General features: G+C 48.5%; 1 pseudogene; it reads left to right on the top strand.

Moving 5' to 3' along the window:
- Positions 1-3,703: 3,703 nt before the first annotated feature.
- LOC148004995 (U6 spliceosomal RNA) lies at positions 3,704-3,800 on the top strand (annotated as a pseudogene).
- The last annotated feature ends 8,929 nt before the right edge of the window (positions 3,801-12,729 follow it).

The following is a 12,729-nucleotide window of genomic DNA, read 5'->3' on the forward strand; positions in this document are numbered from 1 at the left end:
CTGGCTTTGAAAAAGACAAGACAAGACAAAACCCAGAGAGCGCAAAAGAAAAAGCGACGACAACAACAACAAAATCACCTTAAAAGAAAAAGAAACAAACTCAGAGGAACAAAGATGGAGGAACACAATCGGGTCAGAGGAGGTGGAAGGTAAAGCAGCCAGCAGGTGGGGGGCGGGGAAGGAGTATAAATAGTGCATAATTGTGTCCGATGATTACACGGGCCACCCCACCCGTCTGCCCAAAAGGAAGTGCCCGTGGTAGGATGTTCCTATGACCTCGTAGTCTCCTCCATGGGGGTGGGGATGGGGAGCAGGAGTCTGAGGCCAAAGTGTTAGCTGAATTTCTAGGGCTTTAGCTAAGAAACTGGAAAGAAGAAAGGGAAGCTTTCCAGAGATTACTGCATCACTAGACAAAGGGAGGATAGATTGGTCAGGAAACTGAGGCAGGAGGCAAATCTAGAACAAAGTGGGAGACCCAGTTGGCACTCAAATCTGACTGGACACGGAGGAGTGAAAGAGCAAGGGATGGATAAAGAGGTCAAAGAAGAGACTCGAGGGGGTTGAGCTAAGGCAAGGGTCAGCCCTGCCACTTCCTGGTGGGAAGGGATAGAAGTTGTCATATCCAAACAACTTTAGAAAAAGAAACAGGAGGAGCGGAGTCCCCGGAAGACGTGAAAGCCAGACACCTGGAGGAGGAGTAAGCACACCGACACAGACAAGCCTCCTGGAACCAGGCAAAGGGCTGCTTAAATCTCAGAGATGCCACCTTCGCCCAGTGTCCTCAGACCCTGGTTTCTGACATCTCTCACGTGCCTGTTAAAGACGGTATTGCAAGCCAGCTGTGAATCTGGCATCCCTGGGACCTGCTCCCCACCGTCTCTCCAGTGCCCTCAAGGGCTGGGGGTAGCAACAGGAATCCCTTACCAAGGACCTACCTCCACCCTCACAGGCCTCCCTCAGCCCAGCCTCCCAGGGGGTGGGGCTGCCCAGGCAGAGGCGCCATGTGGCAGGGGCGGGTAGAGGCTGCGGCTCTGGCCCTTCCAGTATAAACCCCCTAGGCATCTGGTTTCTATCCACCACCCCCCACCACCCTGGGGGCCCCTCAGCCTCCGCCCATGGCCACCCAGACGCTGAGCTCTAAGATGGACGTCCCTTGAAGGGTGGATGGTGCCTTTCTGATCTTCCAATGCCAGCACTGAGCTGAACCGCAGGGACCACGGGGACCACTCCCTTCCCTCCCTTCCTCCCTCCCTTGAGAGATTCAGGGTGGGCTTCCCTACACTAGAGGGGCTGAATCTGGGACCTGCCTTCAGTTCTCTCTAAAGATTTTGTATCTCTTCAGAAAGGTGGAGGGAGAACGAAACGTGAGGGGAACTACCTTCTTCCACAACCTCTGCCTGTGCCCACTCTGTTTAGGCTGAGCTGTCTTTGAAATCGCTAATCCAAGGGGCCCCTTAGGCTCTTCCCTTGGAACTGTTCTAGATTTGGCTGCTCAGGGAGACTCAGCAGAAAGGACCAAAGCGAACCCACGAGATTGACATGTAACCCCACATGCCGAGCGAATAGCATCCAGTCAGGTACACACACTAGCGAACTTCCCGGAGAACCCAGAACCCATTCACCTTGTGTAATATGCAGACATCATCATTCACGCTAACACACACTGGTTCAGAGCTGTGCATACAGCGCTCAAAGCTAAGGCTCCTCGATGATTTCCCCATTCACACCAGCACAAAAGGCATACGCACCAGTTCATACACATCACATGCATACAGATTCGATGACCTTGACACCTCCCTGTGAGCCCACACTGACTCATGTCAGCCCAGCATCTCCTCGTAGGCAAGCAATCCCATACTTGGGAGAATAAAGACAGAAGTTTAAAGTTACCCTCAGCTACATAGTGAAGTCAAGGTTAGCCTGGGCTATATGAGAAAGCGAGCAAGCAAATCTGAGACTAGGCATCAAGAAGATGTTGTCCTTTCTCCCTCCTACTAGAGTAGAAGCCACCTTCAATCCCTTAATACCCAGAGACCCAGATAGCCTTAGCAGACTCCTGGGCCCTGGGGAACCCCAGGCATCCCTACCCCCACCCAACTGCCCCCCTGCTCTGTGGCCCTGCTGACTCATCTCTCCCTCTGTAGAGCTCCCCAACCACAGGGGCCTGGAAGAGAAGCTTGGAAAGTTACGCTCATGTCCCGGGCCCCTAGTCTGGCCACTACCCGCCCCCAAGCACCCTGGCCCAACCCTCCCCTCCAGTCATGACTCCAGTGACAGGCAATCTAGAGGGGAAGAGAAAGAAGTAGGCACCAGAGATAGGAAACCAGAAAGACAAAAAGACCCAGACACAGGGTATGAGGCTCTTCCTCTTGGTTAGCCCGAGGGAGAGGATTGTGAGTTCAAGACTGGCCTGGATGACATGGTAAAAACACATCTCAAAAAGAAAGGATGGGGGCTGGGGATTTAGCTCAGTGGTAGAGCGCTTACCTAGGAAGCGCAAGGCCCTGGGTTCGGTCTCCAGAAAAAAAAGAACCAAAAAAAGAAAGAAAGGATGGGTTGGAGAGATGGCTCAGCGGTTAAGAGCACCTACTGCTCTTCCAGAGGTCCTGAGTTCAAATCCCAGCAACCATATGGTGGCTCACAACCATCTGTAATGGGATCCGATGGCCTCTTCTGGTGTGTCTGAGGACAGCGACTGTATACTTGTCATGTACATTAAAAAAAATGAATAAAGGGTTGGGGATTTAGCTCAGTGGTAGAGCGCTTGCCTAGGAAGCGCAAGGCCCCGGGTTCGGTCCCCAGCTCCGAAAAAAAGAACCAAAAAAAAAAAAATCTTAAAAAAAAAAAAACAAACAAACAAGGACCAAACCAACAAAAAGCCAGAAAAGACAAAGACAGGGAAACAGAAAATAGATAGACACAGGGTAGGAACACAGCTGTGAAGAACAGAAGCTCACCTGACTGAGCTGAAGCCCACGAGCTGGAAACCAGAGAAACTTTCCTTGGGTCAAGGGAAGGACTTACTCATGAGCTCAGGATTTGGGAAGAGCCTAGCGCCCCCAGTCTAGCATTTTGATTTGATGTTGAGGAGTCTGGAGCTCAGAGGTAAAGCTGATGGCACAGGAAGGGGTAAGCGGGACAAACTTCATCCAAGGCAGCTTGGAAAAGAAGTCCCCCACCCCAACAAGTACATATACACAAATACAGGTTTCTCTGTCTCCCGGCAACTGCAAGGCTCCAGTCTTGGACTCCTCCTTCTCTGAATCTCAGTTTCCTTGGTTGACATCTGACCTCTGAAATGAAACTGCAGTTTCAGGGGAGACAGCTCAGAATCAGAGAGAACTCTGACAAGAAAGAGAAGAAACAAGGACAGAGAGAATCTGGGAGGAAACAGGAAAACAGGTGTATCCTGGGAAAACGAGATGCTACCCTGGCTGGGTATCTACAGGTCAGTATTGAACTAAGACCCTCTCAGTCACGGGGAAAGGTCTTGGGTATTCCCTTCTGTAACGCAGGGTCTTTTTTTTTTTAAGATTTATTTATTTATTATATATAAGTACACTGTCGCTGTCTTCACACACACCAGAAGAGGGCATCGGATTCCGTTATAGATGGTTGTGAGCCACCATGCGGTTGCTGGGAATTGAACTCAGGACGTCTGGAAGAGCAGTCAGTGCTCTTAACTACTGAGCCACCTCTCCAGACCTGTAGCACAGGTATTAAAACTTGGAACAACACAGAGATCCAGGCAGCCCCTGTGAGAGGATGATACACAAGTACATGAAGTGTTCCATATTTGTAATTTTAGAGAAAAAAAGTACACCTGAAATCTGTCACATGAAACATAGTAGCATCTTTGGCACTGGAGAGACAACACAGTGATAAAAAGTATACACTGGGGCTGGAGAGATGGATCAGCAGTTAAGAGCACCCGACTGCTCTTCCAGAGGTCCTGAGTTCAATTCCCAGCAACCACATGGTGGCTCACAACCATCTGTAATGGGATCCGATGCCCTCTTCTGGTGTATCTGAAGACAGCTACAGTGTACTTATATATAATAAATGAATAAATCTTTAAAAAAAAAAAGTATACACTGACTGCTCCTTCAGAGAACCTGAGTTCAGTCCTCCCTGCCCTTATCAGGTAGCCCACAACTACCAATTATAATTCTAACTCCAGATCTGATGTCTCTAGCTTCTGCAGGCACCTGCTCACACACACGCATGTGCGTGCCCGCGCGCGCGCGCGCACACACACACACACACACACACACACACATACACACACGCACAGGCACACAGTTAAAAACAAAATAAATCTTCCTTTTGAGAGGGCTGGTGAGATGGCTCAGTGAGTTACAGTTACAGTAGCTCCTGCCAAATGTATCAATCCCCAGACTCACATGTGGAAGAGAAAGATTCCTGCAAACTGTCTTTTGACTTCTACACATGTGTTGTGAGATCCTTGTGCCCATGCACATACAAACAATAAATAAAAACACACATACGTTTTTGTTTTGGCTTGGGTTTTTTTTGTTGGTTTTTTTTTAAAGATTTTAATTATTTCATGTGTGTGAGTACACTGTTTCTGTCTTCAGACACACCAGAAGAGGGCATCAGATCATTCTATAGATGGTCATGAGCCACCATATGGTTGCTGGGAATTGAACTCAGGACCTCTGGAAAAGCAGACAGTGCTCTTAACCACTGAGCCATCTCTGCAGCCCTTGGCTTGGGTTTTGAGATAGGGTCTCTCTATGTAGGCCTGGCTGTCCTGGGAACTCATTGTATAGATCAGGCTGACCCTGAACTCACAGAGATCCATCTGCCTCTGCCTCCCCAGTGCTGGGATTAGAGAAGTGCACCACCATGCCCAGCTAAGAAATGACACTTTCACAGTGGGGGCGCACTCCTTTAATACACACCCCTTTAATGGCAACATTTGTGAGGCAAAGACTGGAGGATCTCTGAGTTCAAGGCCAGCCTGGCCTACAGAGTGAATTCCAAGACACCCAGGGCTAGCTACACAGAGAAACCCTGTCTCAAATAATAAAATAAAATAAAAAGACTGAATTTCTAAAAAGTGAAGTTCTGAATATAAACCAGATTCTCTGGAGGCCAAGGCCTAAGTAATTTAAGATTACCTTAAATTAAGGTCGGCCTAGGGCTGCACAGTGAGTTTCAAGCCCGTTTCTTGGTTTCTTGATCTTGAGTCCTGATCCTCCTGTTTCTAAGTTCAAGGTGCTGGGATTACAAAAGTTAACCATGACGTCCAGTGCAATATTAGAGGAGATTATAGCCGGACCCTCATGCAGACCAAGAGAGCATTTCAACAATTGAGTTACATCCTAATCTTTAACTTTCTCTCTCTCTCTCTTCTCTCCCCCCCCCATGCGTGTGTGTGTGTGTGTGTGTGTGTGTGTGTGTGTGTGTGTGTGTGTGTGTGGTATGTCAGGGGATTAAACCCAGGATCTCCCACATGCTGAATAGGCACAACCCTGCTCTTGTTGTTAGGATCACAGATACATGAGATGTGGGGTGAGTCTACAGAGTGTTGACTCACTCAGCAAACGTTCAAAGGGCACCTACTTTACGCAGGCAGAGCACAGAGCCAGGCACAGGTCTACAAAGGTAAGCATGACTGACTGATCCAGTTCGGTGCGTCACAAACTAGCCTGCAACTGACAAAAGAGAGGAATCCTTTTCATCACAGCAAGTACAGGGTGTTACAGGAGGCGGGATTGATCTAAGTCAGTATTGGAAGGCTAGAAGAAAACAGGACTGTACAAAGAAACCAAACCAAGCTGGAGGTGGGGGGCTCATGCCTGTGACCCTAGCGCTTAGGAGGCTGAGGTAAGGGGAAGGGGGATGCCATGAGTTTAAAACTAGCCTGAGCTATGTTGTAAGATTCTATCAGAGGAAAGAAGGAAGGAAATGGAACGAGGGGAGGAAGGGAGGAAGAAAGGAAGGCTCAATAAAAATTAAGAATTGGTCTGGCTGGGGGTTGGGAATTTAGCTCAGTGGTAGAGCGCTTGCCTAGGAAGCGCAAGGCCCTGGGTTCTGTCCCCAGCTCCGGAAAAAAAGAACCAAAAAAAAAAAAAAAAAAAAAAAGAATTGGTCTGGCTGGGCGAGGTAGAACACACTGGCAATCCCAGCAGTTGGGATAGAAGGCAGAAAAGCAAGAGAATCATGAGTTCCTGGCCAGGCAGCTACATCCTGATATCTTATTCCCCAAACAAATAACAACAAATATAGAGATACCGCAAATGCGCAGTGTCCCAGGGGAAGCAGAGTCAACACCTCTGTGGCGCTGATAGTGAATATGACTGCACCATGGGGTGGAGGCTGAACCAGGCCTCATGGCCTGGGCCTGTATTCCCAGCTACTCCAGAGGCTGCGGGCTACTCCAGAGCCCATGGCCAGCATAGACAATTTAGTGAAACTCTGCCACACACGGGGGGGGGGGGGGGTGTGGGGGTTGGATGCTGGCCTGTGGATAGTGGTAGTGTTTCACAAGCATAGTTCCCCTGAGTTCCACCCCAGAACAAGAGAGAGAAAGCAGAGGGGGGCTGAGGGGGGGATGTCTCATCAGCTATGCAAGGTATGTGGACTTGATCCCAAGGACAACATATAGAAATGTTTGTGTATTAGAAAGATGGCCCTGGTGTAAAGATGGATGAAAGGGGGGTTGGGGATTTAGCTCAGTGGTAGAGCGCTTGCCTAGGAAGCTCAAGGCCCTGGGTTCGGTCCCCAGCTCCGAAAAAAAGAACCAAAAAAAAAAAAAAAAAAAAAAGAACCAAAAGAAAGATGGATGAAAGGAGGTCTTGGAGCCAGGCAGTTCTGTGTCTGTCAGCCATTTAGTATGGCACAAGCTTGGGCAAATGGTTTAACCTATGATTCCTCTTCTGCAGAAAGGGGAAACAAGACAGTAATCTCCCAAGGTTGTTATAATGATTAGAAAATAATGCTCAGGGGTTGGGGATTTAGCTCAGTGGTAGAGCGCTTGCCTAACAAGCGCAAGGCCCTGGGTTCGGTCCCCAGCTCCGAAAAAAAAAAAAAGAAAAAAAAGAAAATAATGCTCAGTGGATAAAGATATCTACCATCAAGCCACGGGCCTGAGTTCCATCCCTGTGACCCACATGGTAGAAAGAGAGTACTGACTCTTGACCTCCACCACATACGCGCCGTGGCCCACACACCAGCCCAACACACAAATAAAAGTGATTTTGTCTGTTTGGTTTTTGAGGCAGGGTTTCACTGTGACCCCTGGCTGTTCTGGAACTCACTGTGTATGTAGACCAGGCTGGCCTCTAACTCACAGAGATCTGCCTGCCTCTGCCTTTGAGTGCTGGGGTTAAAGGTGTGGGGCACGACCGCTTGGCTAATTTTTAAAAACCCACGTGAATGAGAAATGTATGCTGAACCACCCACTTGGTGCTAAGACATCAATCACAGGGTCTCACACAAACTACATAAGTGCTCTATTACTGAACTACGCCTATAACTACCATCAGACTATGCCGCTATCCCTTAACGATGATAAGCAGTGTCCACCACTTGGCACTTGCTTCATATATGATACCTGTTAGTGTCATCACAAGTTGCTGGAGGACAAAACTGGTGATGAGGAAAGCAACTGGTGTGTGTCGTCCCACCAAGCCAGAGGTCAAAAGTGTACGGGAAGGTTGTAGTGGAAAGGAGAGAGACAGCCTCACAGGAGGAACAAACAGGCACACAGGTTTTAAAATTCAGTTCTCAGAATGGCCCAGGATAGCCGGTGGCTCTGCTTAACAGTGATAAGGGTCCAGCGCAGTATCTGAGCGTTTTCTCTCAGCATTCTAGCAGGAAGCCCTTGAACAGCTAGGGTGCCTCTAAAGAACAATTTCCCTACCTTTGACTCTCACCCCTGCTTCTCCCATTCCTTCCTCTTCTCTACTTAGAAACTTTCCCGCTGCCCTCGGCAGTGAGAGTCCGCTATCACGCCCATCTCCACCCTCCTCCTCCTCCATCTCGGTCGGACATCCCCTCTGCATTTCAAAGCACTGTTCGACTTTTTTTCCTGTGGAGGCTCGAAGCTAGGCGTACAGTGAAAGTATAACATTGAGTCTCAGCCTCCAGCTAAGGCTGTAGGAGAAACAGATGCAGCCAGAGGGACGAAGTAGTGAGGTCTGGATTGGGGCACCTCCACCGCTTACGCTGGCCGCCCCGGACCTCTTGCAAGTCTTAGGGTCCGGGTGCTGCTGGCAGGCAAGGGGCGGGCCGGCTGGGGGCGGGGCGCAGGCGGGGCAGGCCGGGCCAGGCGCCCGGGCAGGAGGCAGCTGCATATCTGCGGTCCCGACCACAATTGCTGGGAGTCGCGTCCCGGAGACTGGCGGCGCTGACTCTGCCCGCTGCGGCCGCCGCGCCGATTAGAGCCCGAGAGGGAGCGCCAACCCCGGGGAGGGGGGCGATGGCGGGGGAGCGCTGGTGCCCCTTTGCCTCCATCCGAGCCAGCACCCCCTAGATGCCCAGCCGGGTCTTTCTCAGACTCCCTTATAAACTTAGCCTCCCAGCCTGGGCTTTCTCCAAACTGGATCTAAAGCTAGTGCTTTGGGACCCTGCAACAACCTGAGGGTGTTGACATCCTGTTGACCTGTCCCTCTTCCCCAGCACCCGAGAAGGAGGACTCAGAACTTCAAGATTTCAGATTTTCTAATCCCACTTTCCTCAGAAGCGCTCTCGGCAAAAGCCGATCCCAGAAGGAACCAGAGACACCAGAAGACAAGCATTCCGAGACCAGAGCACCCCCTGCCGGCTGGCTCTGAGCCCCTGCCCCTCCCCCTCCAGCTGTGACCTCCAGCTGTGGTGGTTGGGAAGAGCTGGCCTCTTTGATCTAAAAGCGTGGCCACCCCCCTCCAGGCGCCCCATTAACCTCCATTATCCCAATTAGGCATCCCTCCCAGTCCTGGACAGAAGCTTCAAAGCCCCTTCAATGAGGAGAGGAGAGGGGCAGACTCTTTAGCCCCTCACCAAACCAAGTCATTTTCAGGCAATGCCCAGGTATCCTGGTCCCCAGCTGGTATTCGTGGTAACAGAGCTATAAAAAGGATTTGAGTGAATAAAAAAGGAAAGGGACTCTTTTTCCTCGTTCCCAGTTTTGCATTCAATGATTGGGGTAATAGCATCCAGGATCCTGCCTGACCTGAGATTCCCATCAATTTATCTAGCTTCATCCCATCCAGAGAGGAGCCAAGAGCCACCCTCCTCCACCCTTAATCCTATCGCAACACTCCCTCCCCTCCTCCCTCCTGTAACAATTTCCGCTGGGGGAGCCCAAGCAGGGTTCAGCACAGTGGCCGCTTCCTGGAACATTTTCCTGTATCCGAAACCGCGGCTCCCTCCCCAGGGACCCACTGATCAAGGCCAGATGGGAGCAGGGATGGGGGGTGGAAGCAAAGGAGCCAGGCTCTCACCATCACCCCCTCCCAACACATTTGCACACCACAGGGAGCCCCTACCCTGACACACAGACTGACATAGGCATACACCACATGCCACAGTCATACACTCATGGGCATTCGTGGCGACACAGGAACCACAGGCTGAGGAGTCTTAGAAAGTCAACACACCCATAGATATCACCACACTCTATCTCCACCCCACCCCACCCCCTTCTAACTTCTTGGTCCTTCCTTGTCTCATGAGGAGACCTTAAGGATCCAAAAATAATGGAATAGTGCCCCAGGAAGGTATTAGATTACAAAGAAGACAGACTGGGACATCTAGTATGCTCTGCTGCACAATACCTAGGACCCCATTCCCCTTCTGAGTGACTTTTAGGTCTGATTCATCTCTCGTGGGCCTTGGGAAGTGAGACGCTTCTTGACTGTGTCTCTGAGGGCACCTTCTGTTTCCACTATAGAAATGCAGGATATCCGTCCACTAGGTTTATATATGACAGCCAGAGTCCAAGAGAGCAAAGACAAGCAGATGCTGGGATTCTACATTCCTGGGAGAGAACAAACACTAGGCTGTCTGTCTCTCAAGGACAGACAGGAAATCAAGAAACCTCCCTGGTAACAGGCCTCTCTTCCTCTCTCTTTGCTGCTCCTCTGATATTTATAGGATTTCACTTTGTAGCCCTGGCCAGCCTTAAGCTCACAGAGATCGGCTTGCATCTACTTCCTGGGTGCTGATATTAAAGGTGTGTAAGTGGGGCTGGAGAGATGGCTCTAGTGTTTGAGAGCACTGGCTGCTTCTTTTGGAGGACTCAGATTCAGTCCCCCGTACACACATGGCAGTCTGGGGAATCTGGCACCCTCACACAGACATCTGTGCAGGCAAAACACGGATGCACATAAAATAAAAATAAGTAAATTATAAAAGAGAGAAAACGTGGCTCACCATATGACATCCAGGGGTTGGGTTGTTGTTGTTATTGTTGTTGCTTTGAGACAGTCTCAAACAAACTAGAATTCAATATGTAGACCAGGCTAGCTTCCAACTCACAAGAGATTCACCTGCCTCTGCCTCCCAAGTGCTGGGATTAAAGGCATGGATCACCACATAACATCTAGATGATTGTCTGTTTGTGGGGCTTGCTTTGCTTTGATATGGAGCCTCCTGTGTATACTCACTACATGGCTAAAGATGGCCTTGAACTTCTGATTCTTCCATATTCATCTTTCAAATGCTAGGATTACACGTGTGAACTATGATGCCTCCCATCTGTTTGCCTCTTAGGGGGGGGGGGGGCAGAGTACATCTGCCGATGTAGTCTGGAACAAAGATTCAGAAAAGCTGAGAAGAGAGATACATAGTCTTCTGCTTCTCAGACCATCTCATTGGTTCAGAGGAAGTATGAAGTATATGGAATTGGAAAGTTCCAGAAGTCTGAGTCCTAAGTCACTATTGAAGGATGGGGGTGATGAATATATGGTCGCAAACTGCTCAAAACTAATGACTCTGTTTGGTTTTGGTTTATGCTGGTTTCATAACAAGAACAAGAGAAAAAAAAAACCACATCATTCAAGTGGATATTACAAAGACATTTTATTAAATTCAAAGTGTCTATTCTTCACTACAGACATTTAGAAAGAAACTTAACAAATGGTAAAGACTGCAACTTTGAGATCTTTCTTGAGAGTTGAAACCATTCTCCTGGAGATAGAGATACATTGTGATTTGAAAAACAAACAAGAAAAAAAAAAGAAAAGAAAAACAAACAAGGACTGGAGAGATGGCTCAGTGGTTAAGAGCACTGTCTGCTCTTCCAGAGGTCCTGAGTTCAATTCTCAGCAACCATGTGGTGGCTCACAACCATCTGTGATGGGACCTGATGCCCTTTTCTGGTGTGTCTGAAGACAACTACAGTGTACTCATATACATACAATAAATAAATAAAAAAGAAAAGAAAAACAAACAAACAAAAAACATTGTGGAGATATACTGGTGGTAAAGCCTATAATCTCAGGACTCGGGATGATCAGGAATTCAAAGTCATCTTTGGCTACTTGGAGCTCAGGGCAGGCATGAGCTGTGTAAGAGAAAGTCTCATGGGGGGGTTAGTGGGGGAGCCAGGTGTAGGGGCACATCCTTTAATCCCAGCATGCAGAGGCAGGTAGATCTCTGAGTTTGAGGACAGGCAGGGCTACACGGACAAAACTTGTCTCAAAAACAGAAATAAAAAAGAAAAATAAAATTTAAAAAAAGAAGAAAGGAAATTGTGGCTATTGAGAGGTAAACTCATAGACACAGGTATGACAGACTCATCAACACTCTGACAAGGTACAGAGGGCCAGCAAGCATCCCTTTCCTGGAAGATGCAGAGACACCATCCATCTATTATGGCAAATGCTTGTAATTCCAGTGCTCATGAGGCTGGGGCAAGAGGATCTTGAGTTGAGGCCAGTCTGAGATACACAACGAGATCCTATCTCAAACACCTCAGCCAGGTGTTGGGGCCCACATCTCAATCCAGCACCTCGGGGGCAGAGGCAGGGCAATTTCTGAGTCTGAGTCCATAATGTGTTTCAGGCCATGAGGGCTCCATTGTGAGACCTGTGACAAAAAAGCAAAATAAAACCCTAACTAAAACAATACAAGAGGTGTCACAAAATCTGTAATCCCTGAACTTGTGAGAGAAAGAAAGGGAATTGCCACAAGTTCAAGAAGGCCAGGCTAGTCTACAGAATGAGAGTAGGCTAGACCAAAAGAAAGAAAAAAAGAAAAAAGAGAAAGAAAGTGTGTGGGAGGTATTATTTTTTTGTTCTGTAGAATCCTAGGCAAGACCAATTTATATAATACAGAAATTCATTAATGAAAAAGGGATTATAGACTTACATTAGGAATATTCTCTGTTTCTGGGTGGGAGAAAGTCTATATTGCTGTATTCTACCTCCATAGTGTAGTTCCCAGTGGTACCCACCAGTGCTAAACTTGAAGAACAGGAAGGGAGAAATCACTTTAAAAAAAAAAGGGGGGGTTGGGGACTTAGCTCAGTGGTAGAGCACTTGCTTAGGAAGCACAAGGCCCTGGGTTCGGTCCCCAGCTCCAAAAAAAAAAGAACCAAAAAAAAAAAAAAAAAAAAAAGTTGGGCTGGAGAGATAGCTCAGCGGTTAAGAGCACCCGACTACTCTTCCAGAGGTCCTTAGTTCAATGAGCTACAGTGTACTTATATATAATAAATGAATAAATCTTTAAAAAAAAAAAAGTTGGGGTTGGGGATTTAGCTCAGTGGTAGAGCACTTG

This window comes from Rattus norvegicus, chromosome 7 (genome assembly GCF_021556685.1).
Source record: "Rattus norvegicus strain SHRSP/BbbUtx chromosome 7, alternate assembly SHRSP_T2T, whole genome shotgun sequence".
Taxonomy (NCBI): Eukaryota; Metazoa; Chordata; class Mammalia; order Rodentia; family Muridae; genus Rattus; species Rattus norvegicus.